The sequence below is a fragment of the Chrysochloris asiatica genome, unplaced genomic scaffold (assembly GCF_000296735.1).
Source record: "Chrysochloris asiatica unplaced genomic scaffold, ChrAsi1.0 scaffold00146, whole genome shotgun sequence".
Classification (NCBI taxonomy): domain Eukaryota; kingdom Metazoa; phylum Chordata; class Mammalia; order Afrosoricida; family Chrysochloridae; genus Chrysochloris; species Chrysochloris asiatica.
This window is the reverse complement of record NW_006408664.1, coordinates 2,545,543-2,566,365: the sequence shown is the minus strand read 5'-3', so window position 1 is coordinate 2,566,365 and position 20,823 is coordinate 2,545,543. Positions and strand designations below refer to the sequence as shown.

The window sequence follows — 20,823 nt, the reverse complement described above, 5'->3', positions numbered from 1 at the left end:
TTAATTAGGAAAAGCTTTTTTCTTCTTCATTAGTCAATTTTAAGGACTATCAACCTGTTTTTATGATAATGACATTTTCCGTAATACTAGTGAGGAATGGAGAGGACACTTCCTTACGTAAAAAGAGACATGAAAGTTTTAAGTTTGAAACATCCATTCTCCATACAGAGAAATTCAAGTTCATTTAAAATTTCCCAAATGAGCCTCTTAGACCCAAAAGGAATACAACTCTCTGTGTACAGACATATAATAGCAATCTGATACTTAATAACAAATAGTAATGGACTCATATATGTGCTTAGAGGTTTCTCCCTGGGGGAGGGGAGGAGGGGGGCGGGGATGGACAAATCTAACCTACCCTGGAACAGTCCTTCTTGTGTCTAAACCATTCAAACCATGAATGTCCTGAGAACAATGACACATTTCTATGACCTTGTGTGTTCTCCTCCTGACACAGTGTCTGGCCTATGTAGGTACTCAATGCCTGTATACTAAATGGATGATGGTGAGCATCAGTAACAGGGACTGGTCTAACTAACAGAATGACTTTTAAATGTGGAAAATTTTCTTTGACATTAAACTAGCTCATCATCAAAAGGATTCAAACCTGAATCTAGGTCCATATAAACCTCCAACTTAAAAACCGTCCAAATATAAAAATTATATAAACTGCAACAATAATTATTTACCCTAGAATCTTTGATTTCACTATCAAATGGAAATTATATTAATGGCAAGTGGAAGTTATAGGCTAAGGACTGGTGATTTATTTTTTATTTCAATTCTTGTTCAGTCTGGGTATGTATCACAAACTAAAATTCTTAGCCACACAACAATGACATAAACAGATCTCTTTGTGATATGAACAACTTTTAATGATGTTATTAATCACATGCTGTTGATAGATCTTTAAAGCCAATATATGAAAATATTATTATAACGGACTTTTTCTTTCCCTTAAATGCATGTTATTATGCATTGATCTTTTCCAAATGGGTTTTTCCATATGCAAGCATATTTTCAAAACCACTTGTCAAGAGGAATTATACAAATATTCAACCACTAGATGGAGTGGCTTTTATAAGCCATCAGTAATCAATTTGTTATTCTAGTCAGTGGACATAGTTCTTGCTTTGGTAGAGCAATTTTTCCTACACTTATTTATTAAAACATAAATAAGAAAACATGTTATGGAAGGTTAAAATAGGTTATTACTACTGTCTACCACACTAAACTTCTAATTGCATTTCTGTGGCAAAAGGGCAATGAGAAAACTTAATAAATTAATAAAAATTAATTGTTAAGTATTTGGAATTCTACCTCAAGAAAATAATTAAGAATGAGTAGAGGAAAATAGTTCTATTGAAAACAGATATGTTTATACCAAAAGATGTTGTAAGAGGAGAGGCCTCAGGAGTCCCAAATCAATTCTAATAACAAACTCATTTCTACTTTATGAAACATAGGACTTTCTACTTTGCAAATATGAAATCACCAACAGAGGTCATAACTCGGTGATGAAAAAGAATAGCAAATTATTGTCTATTATTATGGGAGCTAAAATGGAATATTTTACAAGAGAAGTTACGATTTGTTCGAATATTTCATACAAATTGAAGACATAGTGGCTTTCTGAATAATTTCATTTTTTTCCTAGCATTCTTTCACTGGAAAATTTTTAAGCAAAGTCTTTGTTATTTTGTAAATCCAGGTTTTCCTTCAACCATTATTTTTAAAACTAGGTACTAATGTATCTCTTACTTTAGCTGAAATGTTAAATAGAAGCTTTTCAGAGTGTACTAACAATGCAAGATATAAACAGAAAAATATGTTTTTAAGATGCAAATAAGTATGTACAAACTGGAAGAACTAGGTTTCAGTACAAATGTAAATATGCTTTGGAATTGTAATTACGATTAAGAAGTAAGCATACAAATTGGATGCACACACAGAATCTTTATGCCACTGAAACTATGAAGCAGTTCTACTGGACTAATTCAAGGTCAAACCATTCCTAGGATTCTGTGCAGCATTTCTGAGACTCTGTACTGTACAATTAAAAGTCTTTAGAAAAAAGTGGCATAAAGATAAAGAATTAGGAAACAAGATAGGTGATAATGGGCTGGAAATTCTAGTGTGCATCTTAAAGAAGTCTGAGAAGTCACATAGCGGTTTGTAAGTACATGCAGGGTCACGCTACAGGCTGACCCCAATAATGCTGAGGACAGGGGTCACTCTGTAAGGCAATCCCTATAGGTTCTCAAGAGGTAGTCTCAGACCAGAAGCATCAACATCACCTGGGAACTTATGAGAACTGCAAATTGTTGAGCTGCACTGCAGACTTAAGGAATCAAAAATTCTAGGATTGGACCACTGTCTTATCAGGGCCTCCAGGGGATTCTAATGCATTCTAATGTTTAAGAACCACTGTTATAGATCACGGAGACCCATGTAGGGAGGTTACAGAATTAACCTCAAGAACTTAGGTTTGAAGAAAGAATATTCTATGAGTTGCGCTTGTTAATTATCACCAATTGTTCCAACTCATGGAGGAACTCGTGTGCAGAGCAAAACTGCTCTATAGGTCTTTAGGGAGCAGATCACTGGGCCTATCTCCAAGGGTTCCAACCAGCCACATTTCAGCTTAGTCAAGTACTTAACAGTTTGTATCACCCAGAGGCTCCATTCTATGACTGTAAGTTTTTAAATCATTTATATGCATTGCTAAGGGAGTCTGCTGGTGATAAAGTAGCTCCTACAAGAGATATTCAAAATCAAGGTGTTGCTATTTGGCTGGAATAGCATACTGTAGTCAAGTCTGGGAATAAGCGTAAGGAGAGGACAACTTCTCAAAGTTTATCTGTCTATAATTCAGGGTTTCTCTGGATTTCTGAAGGAAACTTACAGTTTATGTATGTTGTCCCACAAAGAAAAGCTCCAAAATGCAACACGTACTTACAAGGGACTCAGATATACATCAAGAACCTCATGTTGTTTTCTCTTAATTCTATTCACCAAGTCTATGCAAAGTTTTATGGGCTGCTTATTCTTTCTTTCAACACTACTGTTAAGGAATCCATGATAACCAAGCATAACAGAACAGGATAGAAGTACAAGTATTTAACATTTCCGTTTATTTTCCCTTAGCTGGAAGTGTTTGTTTCTGTTCTTTCCCTCAAACTATAGAATAATTTATTACAGGAGATTAACCCTGAAAAGAACCAAAAGGGAAATTCTGTAGTAGGCCCAAGCAATTCAGATTCATTGCAGATTATCTTACAGAATTGCCCTGGTGATTATGGAATTTATTTGCATTGTTTACAGCTGGTCAGCATCTTTCTAAAATACTCATTATATATAAGGAAATGTGTCCCAAAGCATTAAATCTGGGCAGACTGTTCCCCCACTAAGTATTTAATCAATAAAAATGCATCACAAATTACTCATAATTAGTTTCCTTAGCAGAGGACTTAAATCATTCAAAGGTTCCTTCCTCATCACCTTTTTTTTTTGGTCAGAAGTTATCATTTCCACAAGTAGTTATGTATCATCCTAAACTGATTTCCCACATATGCAAAGATATAGAATTCTTTGGCCAATCTTTAGCTTACTTTGAGCATATGTTAAATTATCTAGCTTTCCTTTCCCTCCATATGTATACTACTTGCTCACCACAAATTATATAAAAGCTAGAGAAATCATTGACAAATTTCAGGAACAATGAAACTGAAAGGCGTTGAAAATTTGGTCCATTTAACAAGTCATAATGGAATTAATCAATATTCAGATCATAGTGGCATTAAATTAGTCCTTTTTATAAAGAATAAATGTGGTTTTCTAAAGGACACAATTGATTTATTTTAAATATAACTGAATTAAGAACAAATAATAGTGATGGCATAAAACCTAAATATTTGGGTAGAGAATGATGCTGGTTTACTTGTTAAACACCTTAATGTTTGTTGGCCCTTTGGCCAGTAGAAATCAATATTATAAATTTGTGTAATACATATGGCCATCTGCAAAAGCATAAATTTGCTTCTGCTTTTTTAAAAATAAGGATATTGGAATTTATCAGCATTCTAAAGGCAAAACTCCTTATATGTTAACTCAATTTACAGAACTCATATTGATTCCAATTTTCTTCTCTGAAGATATGCCTACATGAACAAATGAAGAAAAGAAGGAAAAAAGGACTCCTTTCCATTTAAACATGGACTTTAAAATAATAGAACTATATTATATTTTCATCATATTTAAATATACTACTTATATGTACAGTTTGTGAAAGCATTTTTCTGTTATTAAATTACCACAACAGATTGCCTGGCACATCTTTGGAAAATGCTTCTTTGATTTTCTTTAAAGAGCAACAGCATGAAATTTGCTAGTAGCAATTAAAAAACAAACAAACAAAAACCACTAAGATACTGCATTATCTAATTTAGGAAACTGTGCAGCACTGTGAATCCTAATGTTAAAACAAACAAATATGCTATTTAGAGTTGATAAAGTTAATAAGGAATTGTTTTTGAAGAATTAGACCTTTAAAGATAATCAAATCTCTATTCAACTAAACCAAACAACAAAAAATTAAGAATCTCAAAAACTGGGAAAATAAGAAATCTGATAATAAAATATTACAGTCTTAGGGAAAAAGTATCTGTCATTTGTGTTAGGATAAAAATGAACTCAAATCCATTTTTAGCATTCGAAATATGCAAAATATATGTTAGGAAACACAATTAAAAACACAGAAAATAATACAATATAGCACAATGGCTAAAAAACAAAGATTTCTATCTAACAGTCTCAAGTCACATATTAAAAACAAAACAAACAAATAAAGCAAAACTTTTAACACTTCCCTAAAAGTGCAGGTGTGAACATTTCTCCAGCTAGGGCTAAAATAAAGCTCATAGTATTCTCCAACAACTGCTATGGCGCTGTCAGGCCCATTTGGTCAGGTTTGGTGACTAAACACTTCTTCCCTCAGAAACACATGTAAACTCAGGTATGAACCTCAATAATTTCACAGCCAGTCCGTTATTAAATTTTGAGTAATTAGGGATTTGCTTGTCACAACCTAGCCAAATCAGAAAATATTCCAAAGTTATTCCTTAAAAGTCTATAAAGAAAGTATTTGAAATATATATAAAATAGCAATAAAACCTATATGAAGAATATATTTGGACAGTAACTATTATAAGATACCATGAGGCAACCTATTCAGACATAAAATATGACCTAGGAAAACTTTCAGTAAATATTTTATGCTAAGAACTAGAGTTAATCACACTGATTACTTTATGTAATGGTTTTGACCTATTATTACTCATAATAAGCATGTCATCAACATACTTATTACCTATGCAAGGCTTGAGTAGAAGGTCATCTAACATCAGACCATTTTAATATTATTAGCAAGAAAGGTGATGGGGAACCACTAAACACAGCCCTTACTTTTCCCCCCTTTACAAATTTACTACAGCTTCAACTTGTTTGTAATAGCATTATCATTTGTTATCTATAGCAAATATAACTATGTTAATATGCATTTTACAATAGAGTAAAAACTTTGATACTAGCTATTAACCATTATTACTTTGCAAGAATTGGTGAAAATCGTTGTGAACCCATCAGAAGTTACCATAAAACTATAACTGAATGTGGCTTGGTCTTGACATATTTACAAGATTCTTGAACACATGGGACTGGAATGAATTTCCACCTATCCTGAAAAACAAAAACAACTTTGTTTAGATTCAAGGTGGAAACTTCCTCTTGTCTTGAATCTTCAGTGTCCATCTACAACAGTTGCTGCTTTTAACTTGGGCACTTCCCCCAAATTGTGGCATTTATTTAAAATCAGAATTATATGTTCAAATATATAAAGGCAGTATGTTTATACATTTTCATTTCAGTCATGGTATACATCTATGAAGTTTGTTTATACACATATACACATACATATATATGCATAAAATTATGTGATTGTTGTTGTTAAGTGCCATTGAGTCTGTTCCGACTGATAGCAAGCCAGTATAGGGTTTCCAAGGAGCGTCTGGTGGGTTTGAATCACCAACTTTGTGGTTAGCAGTCCAATGTTTGTCCTACAGCACCACACCAAGATTCTAAAATTATGTGATACATAATTTAATGTTTTATATTTTCCAAAGGGCAGTTATTCTTCCTTTTTTTCCCCAGAGAATATTTTGGAGAAATCTGAATTGATCTGAATTATCATATAAAGTTAACCCTTTTGGATCTAACAATATTATAGATCAGTGAATTAAGTGTTAATCAAGGAATGAAATAGCAATTCAGTGACAAAGTGTTGAATCCCCATCCTTCCAAAAGCAGCATTCTTGAAGTTATAATATTTGGTTTTATAAAATCTTTTGTCAAAACAAATTGGATAAGAACAAATTAGGTAGGAGCTGGAGATTCAGGGGAAAGATAAGAAGTTAAAATTTTGCTAATACAAAGCACACAGATTAGTTGATCTTAACTGATTTCCTCTTATTCTTTATTCTCTTTACCCATCTTTAATGATAAGAAATATCAACAGAGTTTGCAATCTCTGGAAATACAGACATGCAATATGTAAACCTGGCCCATTTTCAAACAATGTTGGGTCCAGGTTGTTTTTGAGTCAAAAGCAGAATTATAAATAATTTAAACCCAAAGGCTGGTTTCACTCTATTTGTCAGTTCAATTAGAAAATGATGAATATAAAAATAGAAGAGACAGACTTACACACTGGTGGAGACACGACATCTTTTTAGCAGGGAATGAAAGCTCTCATCTGTTTTCTTTATACAACTGAGCTAACATAATTACCCCAAGAATAACATGCAGCAACCTAGATGACATGCTCCATCTTACTAACCAAATTCAAAAAAACTATAACCAAATCTTTTTACTAATCATGTATGTTAGATATTTCCAAATACAATGTATTACTTATTTCCCCCCAGCATTCCTGGATAGCTAACTATGGGAAATAATCACTTTCTTTATTAGGCCAACTGTTTTCTGGGAAGAAACATTTGGTTAGCACGGTGATCTATACACTGCTATTACAAGTTCAATTTCATAATAGTTTATTCTTATACAGCAAAGTATTCCATTGCTAATTCCAAGCACCAATATGCAAGGCAACCAAGGAGCCTGCCTACATTTCCTGGAGGTTAATGTTAATTCTGAGTCAAAGCAAAGAAGAATGTCATCCAATTGTTTTGAAAGAGTTTTCCAGGCGTTGCTTTGGTAATTAATAAGCTGACACTGCATACTAAATACTTATCAAAACAATCAATGGAGCTGTTTCTTTAGAAAATAGGTAAACCGATTCAAATAGTTTTCTTTTGGAATAGACTGAATTATGCCACAAATATAGTGGTCCTTTCAGAGAATATCATTTCCAGCAGTTTCATCTTGGTAACATTTAACAATTTCACTATTTTAACATTTTGAAATGCCAAAAAGAACACACTGATCCTGCAGCTAGGCTTATTAGAGAAGAGCAATCTCTCACAGGCGAGACAGAGAGGAACAGAGTCCACCGGGAAAAGGGTAACAGAAAAAGACAGAAAATAGTGGCTAACAAACAAACCCAGGAGCTACTCCAATGTAAGACCTAATTTTCACTAGATTTTTGAACTTCACACATCAAACAAAAGAATATTATATATGGCTTACGTAGATGGTCAGCTACATATTCCCCCATTTACATAAATATTGATGCTATTACAATTTGAGGGTGTGAATATCTCATTTGTTTTCCTAACAACAAGTAGGCAAACAGTAATTTTACTTTAGAAGGTCAGAAGGCAGTATTTCTATCCTGGGGCATTATTTTATCTCCACAAAGGGACAGGAATACAATGAGACCTCTCCCCATCAAATACTTCATACATACCTCAGTCAAGAGTTCTCCTCTGCTGGAGTGGGAGACATCTTTGAAACAAAAATAGTCCATTTACAGTAAGTTCTCTTGATAATCTAAAATGGATTAGTTTTTCTAACCATGTCCAACATTAAGCCTTTTGACCAACTATGGTAATTGCTATTCTATACACTATAATTGCCTGGCATTTGCAATGTTTAAATTTCTGGAGGAGCATCAATTCTGTTCAGACATGGATATAGTCATAAAATAATTGGTCTCACTTAAGAAACTATGCATGTCTTTTATTTTGATAAAATTGCTCTTAACTGAGTTAGAGGAAGGAGTGGAAAGAGTATTGGGGGGGGGGGAGAGAAAGACAGAGACAGAGAAAAATCAATCAGTATATCTTCCCTTGCAAACTGTCAGTAGGGTGGGATTAGAAAAGCAACATTTTAAATCAGATAAAGTCCTATGGGAACCTTAAAGGTTGGTTGCTCTGAGCTTCTCAATATTCTGCAAAATAGACTGATGTCCGCAGTGACACCACTGATACTCAATGTCCACTGACTTTCTGCAAAGAAATTGCGTTTCCTCCATTGTTCAAAAGAGATTAACTTGGTAATAAAAATGAGAAGTTATGAGAACCACAGAGATATTTTTCAATACCCTTAAAACCAGAAAATCCATTTTAATCTCTTATTGGATTAAATGCTGAAGAGGCTTAATACACCAAGAAAAAAACAACAAAGGCAAGAATTCCAGTGATTTGAAGGAAAAGAAAAAAAGATGGGAGGTAAAATGATTAATAGGTTACTCAATATTTTTGTTTTTCTCATATGTCACTTTAAAAGATTTGAGGGAAAAAGAATCTATTAAGATTAGAAATGTGCCTGTTGTTTTTAAACTTTCAAATAACCAAAGGACAGTTTCTCACGTCTATCACAGCAGACACATTTGCATTCCGGAGGTGATCCTTTATGACTATGAGCCTTAGCAACAAGAAATGTCTTTTTAAAATGCAAAGTCAACTTTATTCAGCTAATGGCTAGTTCGGAGTTAAATGGTTCCATCAAAGTCCAAATCCAGGTATTAATTAAAGATCCGATTGTTCTTATTCAAAGAAAAGTTTTATATATGTTTATATATATGTACATGTACATATACCTATAAAGTTTATTTACCATGCGTTTCTTTATATGACATTTATTATTTTAGTTTAATCCGTTTCTAGATTTGGTGCAGAGACCCACGTTATTTCTCTGGGAAGACTTGGTTGCTGATGGGTTTAGAAACATTAAACACCAACTCAAGAGCCTGTTTTTCAAACATGCACATTACACATTTTTACAGACAGACATCAGTGCATAGAGAGTCAGGTGCACATACATTCAATAAATAGTAAATGGTAGAAATCTCCAGAAGTAGCAGACCACAGTTAACAGGCTGGGGCTATACAGCTAAGTAAACATCGACGCAGGATTCACTCACACGTAACAGAACTCAACGAAGGACACTTGGAGACCACATTGGTCAGTACCCAAGGGGGCTTTAGGCGGAAAAAGTATTTCTAAAAGGAACTCTGCCAGGTCTTACCCTTTGCATCCCCCAGTCCTCTGGGGAGACGGTCCCTCAGCACCCAGCGCAAGGGCTGGTTCTCCGTTAGAACGAATGGTCCCCCGGACTCTACGGAGAGCTCCGCAGGGATCGGAGGCGCCTGGCTTGGGCCAGAGGAAGGCGCTGGCGCCGCGGGAGCCAAGAAGAGGCGGAGGCGGAAAATAAGTAGAGAAGGAAAGGGTGGCAGAGAGAGTAGCGGGAGGGAGGCGGCGCTGGTGCTAGGACGCTGGCAAGGCGGGGTGGGTGGAGCGGGGTGTGCCTTCGTCGGTCGGTCAGTAAGTCAGTCGGTTCGCGCTACCCGCGCGGCGACATCCCCTGCCTCTAGCGCCCGCCACAACAACGACAGGGGACTGACGCCTACTACGCACCAGCCTCCGGCAAACCTCGCCCCTTCCCTGGGCTCTTCACTGGGTCCTCCTGCTCGCCCAGCTGGGCCCGGCACGGGGCCGCCAATCTCCGCCAGCCCGGGCGCCTGTCGCCTCGCCCTGCTCACGCTCCGTCTCTGGCTTCCTCTCGCTTCAGTCCCATTTATGAAGCGCGGTCCCATCACGTGTTAATGAGCCTTTGTCCTGCCCTGGTAGAGGCGGCGGCACAGACCCCGCCGAGGGAACTGTGCGGGGAGGGACCGAGCGCGCGGCACGGTGCCCGCGGCTCCAAACTTTGCTGGCACTGGGGTCCCCGCCGCGGCGCCAGCCTGGGGCTACAGAGGACAAGCCTCTCCGGCCCGCGTCACCTACTTCTTTTTTCCCTCCATCTCCCCCTCCACTGTCCCGGGGGCTCCTGCTGCCACGTCCCGGCTGCCCTCCCAGATACCCTCACACCCCGGTCGGATCAAGAAGGGGCTCATGCACCGCCCCCAACTTCTGGACCATTAATCACTCGCGCCCCGACTGCGCGCAGCACCAACACTTTGCGCGAGGGTCACGTCTGGGGCAGCAAGCTGAGCCGGAAGGGGAAGGGGCGCCAGAAGTGAAAGGCCAAAGCGTGCCGGGTCCGGGGGTGCGGCCTCTAAGCCCACTAGCTTCCCCCCAGTCGCCCCCTGCCGCGGGAAGGCTTTGAGCAGGGCCCAGCGGGCGGGCGAAGCTTTGGGACCGCACCCTGCTGCTCCCGAGTCGTTTGCTACCTGGCGTCGGTCTCACAGCCACCTGTCCTCCGCCCTCGGGGCACTGCCCAGCTTCTATCTAGGCGCCTTCTCCCGCCCCCGCCGCCCCCGCCATCAGCGCCCAGCACAGACCAGTGGGGCGCGCCTCACCCGCCCGGCCTCGGCAGCAAACAGTTGGCTTCGTAGGCGGCTGGCTACGCGCCTCCCTGCCCGGCGCGCCCCCTCTCCGCCAGCCTAGGGTCCGGCTCCTCGCACCTTCTTGCTGGAGGATGTCCCCCTCCTGGACCGGTCTGGGGGCACGCGGAGCTCAGGGTCGGCACCACAGGCGCCTGGAGATCCGCGGTGCGCCCGGAGGACGCGGCAGGAATTAGGAGACATGCTCGTTAATTGGTTCCACTATCAGCCACCGTCTGCCTCCCGTGTGCACGGATCAAACCTTAATTGGTCTTTACATTTATCATGGTGAATTGCGGACCTACAAACAAGCCCCAGAGGCTGCTTCAGCAGAGAAGGCGCCCCCGCCCACCAGGGCCCGGGCCGGTTGTTGTTATTTAGACATCTTTATCTCTTGCAAACTGAATCTGGGGAGGACCACACGTTTGCCACCTGATGGAGCCACGTCATTCCAACCTCAAGGGCTCCGCAAAAGGCACTTGGTTCGGTTCCCCGCCCTCTTCTTCCTGATAGTCTTGGCGTTAATTTGAAGACACCTCCTTGTCTAGGATCCAGCTAAGTCTCCCATTCTTCATCCCACGCCCCCCTCTGGAATCAACGCCCATTTTTCTTCTGCCCTAGCCCAGAGTCTCCATGCAGACAAGTGCAGGCCCTGTGTTGGAACTACGTGGAGACAATCCCAGAAAGTAAGCTTCTTAAGAAAGGGAGGAAAATTGGTAGGGAAGAAGCTGGCCATTTGAGGCCTGGAGGAGGGCGGGTGACAAAGTACCTTTTGGAAATATCAGGCCAAATAGTAGAAAGCCTTCCTGCCAGGACTTCAAAGCAGTTCATTTCGGTTCGACTCCCTGCAGAGATTTTGCTTTGCTACCTCTGATGTACAGAACCAGAATCTGCATATTAAATTAAAATGTAGATTCTGATTCAGTTTATCTGGGGAGGAAAGGCAAATTCTCAGCAGGGAGTTGAACCTAATGAAACCACCGGAAAATTTGACTTCATGCAGAGCATCGGTTTAGTTTTTGAAAATCCTCCTAGACTACTTTAGGTTAAAAAAAAAAAAAAAGATAAGCGTTTCCCATTTCCCCATCAAAGAAATGACCACAGCGAAAATGATCAACTTCTACTAGGTAGGCAGGTAGAACAGATGATCAATAAAATAGGTTATTTTAAAAATGCTATCAATAAATAGCAGAATGACAGGTAGATGAATAGATGTGGTGGGCATGAAACCTGCTGCACGAAGCTGGCTCTAGTCACGGCTAAGGAAGGCATCTTTAGCCCAGCTCCACCTCTTCAGACAGCTCCATCTAGACATTTAAAGGAATGGGAGGAGCTTAGACATCTGTTGTGTTTTTCTTTTAAAGGTTTTGGTTAGATTTTATCCTCACCTCACAACCCTAGCAGGAGGATATGTCCGTAAAGTTGTGCCTTCTTTGTGACCTCCCAGACTCTGATTTGTGATTTCTCAAGTAACTTGACATGAAATAGCATGGTAGTACAGGTTCGAATGTTTGCTGGTAATTAAATGAAAAGGTCTAGACAGTTCCAACACTCAAAAGATGAGAATTTCTTTCATAAAACAGGAAAAGTTGGGGGCTCCTAGAGTTCTTTGAGGTAATTTGTTGTTGTTAGATGCCATTGAGTGGATTCGAACCCATAGCAACATTTTGCACAACAGAACATAACACCGCCTGTGCTGTCCAATCTTCACATCCTCAACAATTGCTGCTACTTTTGAATCCATTGTTACTGTCATTGTACCAATCCAACTCACTGGGGCATCTTCCTCTACTTTTAGTAAAGTAGAGCATGTTGTCCTCCACGGACTGGTCCCTCCTGATAATATGTCCGAAGTATGAGAGACAAAGTCTGGTCATCTTGACTACTAAGGAACATTCTGGTTGTACTTCTTGCAACACAGACTTGTTTGTTTGTCTGGCAGCCCACGGGCTTTAATATTTAATAATACCTTTAATATTCTTCTCCAACACCGTAACTCAAATGCAGCAGTTCTTCTGTGGTCTTCCTTATTCACTGTCCAACTTTCACATGCATATTTGAGGCAACAGGATTTGAGGCAACAAAGGTGCTGCCATCCTCCTCTGTAACAAGGTGAGCTGACAGAGCTGTTTAGTATCCCTCAGGCACACAACACTAACACATCCTAGTGATGCCCCTTATAGTGCATTGCCACACATGGCAATCTACCCCTTAGTTGTAACATTAGAGGTTGTAACATTAGATTTGAATATGGAACACATTTACAACCTGTGGAACGCACTCCATGGAAAACTATCTCAACTCAACTTTACCAACTTCTTCTTCATGAAGAGGAACAATCTAATTGTCTTAAGTATTTCTAAGTCAGCACATATTTCTTTTGATAATGGTTAATTTCTTTACTGAATTCTGTGAAATTTCAAACAGAAACCTGGGATCCTAATGACTGAAAGTCTTTTTGTGGAGTGACTGGCCAAAGTGACCTGTGCACCCAGCCAATCATTAAGAATTGAATCAAGAAGTGACTCCAGCAGCTATAAGTGTTTAGTCTGTTGTTCTGTTGTTGTTGGGGTGAGGGAGTGGGGAGCTGAAGTCTGACAGCTGGTGGATTGTACTGACTTTCCATTTAGAGCACAAAGATAATGCTCAATAATGGAGTCAAAATTTGACTTGTGACCCAGCATTTTATCACCACAAGTGAATGCATTGTTGAAACCGAGGGAGTTATTATGTTGTTTGGAAAATGCTGCTATTGTGGGCAGGCTTGTATATCTTTAAAATTTCAAGTCTGTCTGGGGCTTATCAGAGTGTTAGACTGACAATGAAGTAGCTGCTGTGGTTTTGCTTCAGAGCTGGGGAGCTAGAAGAGGGGCTGACAGCAGATAGCGTGAGAGCAAGATTCTCTTCGGTACGTTAGAGTTCACATTTTGCAAGGGTCACCTTTATATGGGAGGAAATAATTTTGTTTCCACATGTGGTTGGCCATCCACTGCTCTCCTGAGAGAATCAGCAAGAATGACAAATGCAAGCTGTCAGCGTACCTATTAGGAACATTATGTTAAGGGCACACATAAATTTAACACAAGACATTGCATAATTCTTGGTCACCACAAACCTGAGTTGAATTTGAACCCATAACCTCCTAGGTAAAAACCTTGGTGGCCCTTTCTTTAACAGCCTCCACTATACACTGCAGGGCTGCATGCTAAGCTGTCTGATTTTCTAGTTCTTTATCCTTTTAAAATTAGTACAGGGCTATGATGAGCCAATTTACTGCCGTTCTGTGTAATTTAGGTTATTCACTCAGTGAAATGTAGAAGATGAGAGCACAGTTAAGGCTGCATATTTCAACTTCAAAGAAAGATCTCAATTTATTCCTGCCACAGTGTTAATAGTTACAGTGGACTGAGAACACGAGAGAAGCATGGTATGTCCACCTCAGTGAGATAACTGTTGATCTGAAGCGGAGCTGAGCTTCAAGATTTCTTCTTTTCTCGTCATGGTTGGTTGTCTGTGTCTCCACAAAGAGTTGGCCTGTTGGGAATGATGGTAAAGATCATTCTTAGGAACTGGTGAAGAAAAATACCACTCTTTCTTAGGTCTTGGGGGTTCAGGCCCAAATTTGGCCCTCATGTTTCCTTTGGTATTTTCAGCATGATGTTCACAATACGAAGTTGGAATGCTCACTGATTAAAGACATTTTCTGAGTAATATTATGACTGCATGACTTCATTCTGATCCGGAGCATTGCTTTAGATGTTCAATAGCTATAATTGGCTCTCCCTTGAAGCATTAAAACATTTTGTTTTCCAGTGGCTTCACATTACAAGACGAGAATTGACTTCTTCATTGACGGTGTGAAGGACACGTGTCAGTGAGCCTGTGAGCCAGGCTAAGGCTCTGCCATCTGGGACTGGAGACCTGAAATGCTTGCTCATGAGCTGCTCCACCAAGGCTGTGGACAACCTGTACATCCTCTTGCACCATGTCTGTAGGTTTTGAAAGAATTTCAGCCCTTTTGTGGTGCAGTAGAATAAGCACTGGACTGCTAACCAAAAGGTCAGTGGTTCAAACTCACAAGTCACTCCTCAGAAACCCTACACCAACCAGTTCACTGTGAATTGGAACCAAGCACTTAACAACAACAGGCTAGTGAAGGAAAATGAGATTCTTTTCCACTCCACTATCAGAAATTAAACTTCATAAAAAGTACCCTAGGTGGAAAAGCTGATTGCCAGGGTAGGGAATGAATAGGTGAAGAAGGATGGGCTTCTTTGACCTTGGGAAATAGATAATTTCTGAACATGTGCCTAGGCACAAAGAAAATCACTGCAGCTCCTCAATGCTCTTTCTGTCTAACTAAAAACACCCTAATTAGGGCCTTTTTTTTTTCCTTTTCACCTTCTCACCTTCTTTCATTAAACCCCACTCTCTAACGTCCCAGCTGAGCAGTGGCAGGGAAGGCTGAGAAATGACAGGAAGGCATTTTTCCTTTGTTCATATGATTTGTTTTGTTTTTCATCACCAAGCAGAGGATCCATAATGAGGAGATGGATCATCCTTGCATTTCAAACCATATGAGGAGTATTCTAACAGATAATAAGGAAGCACATACTGCAAATAAGAGGAATGTAGAAAACAGGTTAATAAGACTTTTGTTTCCCTTGATTAAAGATTTGCCAAATAGTCAAATTGTATGTTTAAACAGACTACAAACATATGCCTAAATATTTTATTTTTTAAAACTCAGGCAAGCAGTAGTATCATAATGTCAAAATATAGCAAATAGTAGAAATATGACTAGGAGACATTTAGTACCTGAACTATAACGTGACCTTTCTCCTGAGTAAACTCCTTCTAGTGTTCTTCATGGGTTTAGCTTGAGGTTGAAGCCTTGAAAAACAAACAAACAAAGGAATGACTATCCATCTTGGGTTATGAGGATTAAATGAAATAATATGCATAAATCCCCCAGCCTGGTGCCTGGAATTTAGGCTTTCAATAAATTCTGTTGTTGTTGTTAAGTGCCGCCGAGTCAATTCTGACCCATAGCGACCCTGCATGGAGTGTCCAAGGAGCAGGTGGTGAGCTTGAACCACCAGCCTTGAGGTTCAAACAACTTTGCAGTCTGTCGCATTAGCCCACACTCCTACTGCTCTATAGAAGCATCTGCATGAACCATATGGAAAGGACCGTAGTATGGCTGGAGTTTCTTCAGTTTTCAAACCAGGGGGTGCCCAACTGCTTCGTGAAAAAACTGTTCACATTTTGAAGGTTCCTTGGGTTTCAGCTGTGACTTCTTTGCTGTCTGTTCATTCTAAATAGATGCTGTAGATTATCTGCTTTACACTGTGGTCTGGTGCCCTGATACCTTGAGAAAGCCCCATTATCTACTTCCTGCAGTTCACTAGCTTGTTCCTGAAATGCACCTGCCAGTAAAAATGAGAATTGGCAAAAGCCAATGGGGTGTATGATTGGTCTGTGGGCTTGTTATCTTTTTCTCTTGTATCCAAAATATGTTTAAAGATTCAAGTCCAGCTTGGGTCTTATTTGAAGAGCATTGAAGAATTGAAAGTATCATATTGTTTTCTACTTTTGGCTTGAAGAACTGTTAATTTAGATAGGATACAGTGAAGTTTGGAAGCAAAGTATCTGGGACTATGGATTTTAGCCCCCAGTTCTAATACTGATAGTCTGGATAACTACGTATCATTTCTAGGCCTTCCTTTTCTATTTTGGGAGATGGGAATAGCAGTGACTGCTCTACTTCATGTGCACAGCCTTTGAAAGTGTCCAGTAAAACAAAATGTTTTAAGAAACATTAAAATGAAAAGCTTTGTTATCATTAATAATTTATTTGAGCTAATGGCAACTGATTCCTCAGTTGTTTCAATTTACTTAGAATATTTTAATTACCCTACTCATTTGAAAAAGAATAATAACTTGTGAATCATAAAGCTTTGATGACATTGACTTTACATTGTGACCCAAATAAGAGGGTGCAGCATGCTGATAACAAAGTTATCAAGGAAGCTCATTAGCAAGAATACTGTGTGTGCATATATTGGATGATACGTATATGCAAAAGAGTTTTGGCTTATGACATGATCGTTTAGCTCCCTAGCCTGGTGAATTAATTGTTCCATCTCAACATCACTGAGATGTTGAGGCCCTGTGTCATGGACGAAAAACCAACACAGCGGCACCACTCAGGCTTGCTAGCCAAGGACCCTCAGGGCCCAAGGAAGTAACCTCTGGACGTCCGGGTTCATTGGCTTTTACGAACTCACTGTTGGGCTAGCTCTGTATAATTTGCTTTAGTCCTATTAATTCATTCTATGCTTCGAACTCCAGTAATTGTAGCTTCTGAGAAAATGGTTTCTTATGTGCTTCTCTTAATGTCTCCACTGTGTTGGCAGTGCTTAAGGTTCTGGGAACAAATCTCTCTGAGGAACAAACTCTGGCCACCTGGCAAGTACGTCCAAACTTTTCTTTATCAGATTATTCAGTTATGTTTGATATTAACTTAATACATGATCCCTTGATACCCATGGACAAATATTAAAACAAAAACCTCTTCTAAAGCCGAGGCCTAAAAGTTCCTAGGGCAAGTTTACTGGGAGACGCTGGAGAAAAAGTTCCCCTAAGGAATTCACCCAAAGTAGATTGGCGGCTTCCGGGGTTTTGTTCAAAGAAATAATAGCGTCAGCCTTCTCAGATCGTCCTTAGGTGCAGACCATTAACATAGGTGTCCTCCTTCCTCCTGCAAGCCTTGGCCAGGTAGCTGAAACAGCTGGATTCCTTTCAGACCTTTTGAATCCTTTTCTCACTGAAGATTAGGTGCTATAGGTATGTTAATTAAGCTTGAGAAACCGAGTTGGGATTCGAACCTAAAAAGTACTATATAAATTTGCTTGAATTTCTGGAAAATTAAGGATGTTAGATTATCAAGACAATTTGTGATGTATGTTTTAGAATTTGTTCCTGTAAATCATGGTGTCCTGTTTTGAACGATTAATCACATTTCACTTTTGTACCTTGTCTTAATAAACCCCACCTTCCTTTGTGTAAAGCTCCTCCCTGCAATAAAAAGGAGGCGCAGACTGAAGCCTGCATGCGTTACAGCTTGCAGGGCATGCATTACGGGTAGGCATTGCAGTTGGTAAGGCATTGCATACTGCCTGCCTAGCCATGATGTTTACAGTGCAGGATCTGTCTGATGCCAGTGTCACATCCACTCTGGTCTTGGGTGTCTTCTTGTCTCTCTTGTTGTGTCATTGTGTGTATTCTTTCTCTATCTCTGTCACCACCAGATCTCCCTACTTCTTGAACCGAACTCCTATGTTGAGGCCGGTTCTTGACAATCTCTGATTATTTCTACTACATAATCTAAACTATTGCCTCTTGAGGTTTACTTTTTCAACTCAAAGCAATATAGTTTCCTTATATATAAAATTGGGAAACCATATAACTTATTATTTACTTTTAAAATATCATTTTCTTTGAAACTTGTTGTTGTTAATTGCTATCTAGTCAGTTCCAACTCATAGAGACACTGTGTAGGGTTTCCATGAAGTGGCTGTTGAATTTGAACTGCTGATTCTGCAGTTCAAACAGATCTGCCGTCCAGTGCATTATTCCACAGTGCCACACCAAGACTTCTCTTTGAAACTAATTGCTAAAGCCTACATAAATTAAAGCCTAATAACTGCTCTTCTTCTTCTAGTAGGCATTGCAATAAATAATATTAACTTCACCAGAAGAACAACTATAAGCATAGAAATCCCATGTGAGAAGTTAATTTTAGAAAGTAGACCTTTTTCTGGTTGTATCATCTATATATCATAGATTGTTGATTTATCTTCCTCCAATACTGGTGCCACGTTCTTCCCCATATAATCCACATTCTTGGATTATTTGCTTACGGTACAGATTTAATAAGGATGTTGAGAGAATATAAAGCTGGTGTGCACCTTTCCTAATTTTAAACCATTCAGTGTTGCCTTATTCTGTTTGAATGACTGAGTCTTAGTTTATGTAAACACCTCATGAGCACAATTAAGTGTTCTGGAGTAACAGTGTTATCCATGGCTTGTCATGATTCGCACAGTTGAAATCCTTTGCATAGTCAATAAAGCACAGATAAATATCTTTCTGGTATTTTCTGCTTTCAATCAAGATCCATTTGACATCAGCAATAATAGCCCTCATATCCTGCCCTCTTCCAAGTCCACTTTTTGAACCTCTAGCAATTCCCTGTCAATGTACTGATGCAGGTGTTTTTAAATTATCTCCAGCAAAATTTTAATTGCATTTGATGTTAATGATATTGTGTGATGATTTCTGCACTTCACTGGGTCATTTCCCTTTGAAAAGGGCACAAGTATGAATTTCTTCCAATCAGGTAGCTCTCTTCCAAATTTCTTGGCATATAAGAATAACTAACTGCCTCCAGTGCTGCATCAGATTTCAATTTGTATTCCATTATTTCCCAGAGCCTTGTTCTTTGTCAATGCCTTCAGTATACCTTAGACTTCTTCCATCAGTACCATTGGATCTTGATCATCTGCAACTTTTTGAAATGGTTGCGCATCAACCATTTCTTATTGGTAAGTGACTCTGTATTCCTTCCATCTTCATTTGATGCTTTCTGCAGTATTCAATATTTTGCCAAAAGAATCCTTTAAGGCTAGGCATGAATTTTTTCTTCAGTTCTTTCAGCTTGAGAAATACTGACCATGTTGTTGGGGTTTTTTTTTCCCCCCTTTTGATTTTTAACTTCAAGTTTTTGCAAACTTCCTTATAATACTTGACTTTGTCTGCTTGAGTTTCACTTTGAAACTTTCTGTTCAGCTCTTTTCTTCCATTTGTTTTAGCCTCTCTAGGCTGGAAAGCAAATTTCAGATTCTCTTCTGACATCCACTTTGGTCTTCTCTTTCTTTCTTGTCTTCTTAGTGACCTTTTGCTTTCTTCCTGTATGATGTTTTTGATGTCATCCCACAACTCTTCTGGACTTTGGTTATTAGAGTCTATTGCACCAAATCTGTCCTTGACATGATCTTTAAATTCAGGTAGGATATGTTCAAGGCTATTATTTTGACTCTCGTGGACATGTTTCAATTTTCTTCAGCTTCAGCCTGAACCTGCATATGAGCAATTAATGGTCTGTTCCACAGTCTGCCCTTGGCCTTTTTTAGGCTGATAATATGAAGCTTTTTCATGGTCTCTTCCAATAGATGTAGTCAATTTGATTCTTATGTATTCCGTCTAATGAAGTTCATGTATATAGTCATTTTTTTATGTTGTTTAAAAAAGGTATTTACAATAGTCATTGGTCTCTGGTAGCGTAGTGGTTACGAATCGGGCTGCGAACCTTAAGGTCAGCGGTTCGAAACTACCAGCCGCTCCGTGGGAGAAAGATGAGGCTTTCTACTCCCGTAAGGATTTACACCCTCGGAAACCCTGTACGGGGTCGCTATGGGTCGGAACCGACTCGACGGTATTTAACAACAACAACAAGTCATTGGTCATGCAAAAATTTATCATGAAATCCTTAGCATCATTTCTATCACTAACAACATATTTTTCAACTATTGACCCATCCTTTTTGTTTCCATCGTTTACATTCCAATCATCAGTAATTATCAATAGATCTTGATTGCATATTTGATCAATTTCAGACTGTGGAAGTTGTGTAGAATTCTTCAGTTTTGTCATCACTGGCTTAAGTGGCTGATATTTAACTTGAATAACAGTGGTATTAACGGGTCTTCCTTGTTGGTATATGAATATTAACTATCACAGACAGCATTGTACTTCAAAACAGATCTTGAAGTGTTCTTTTTGATGATGAATGCTATGCCATTCCTCTTAAATTTGTCATTCCCAGCATAGTAAACATGTGATTTGGCAGATTCAAAATGGCCAATACCAATCCATTTCAACTCACTAACGCCTGGGATATTGAAGCTTATTATTACATTTCATTTTCGGTAACTTCCAATTTTACTAGATTCATATTTTGTACATCTCGTTTTCCTAT

At 39.2% G+C, this 20,823-nt stretch overlaps 1 protein-coding gene and 1 pseudogene across 1 annotated transcript in view; one reads left to right on the top strand and one right to left on the bottom strand.

Annotated features, from left to right (window-relative positions):
- CNR1 (cannabinoid receptor 1 (brain)) overlaps positions 1–6,827 on the bottom strand; it is a 30,723-nt gene extending 23,896 nt beyond the window's left edge. The window contains exon 1 of the mRNA XM_006870623.1: positions 6,762–6,827. The gene's annotated coding sequence lies outside the window, so the exon portion shown is untranslated. The remainder of the gene's footprint in view (positions 1–6,761) is intronic.
- A 3,234-nt stretch (positions 6,828–10,061) lies between these two features.
- The window catches only part of LOC102842404, a 55,455-nt pseudogene continuing 44,693 nt past the window's right edge, over positions 10,062–20,823 (top strand).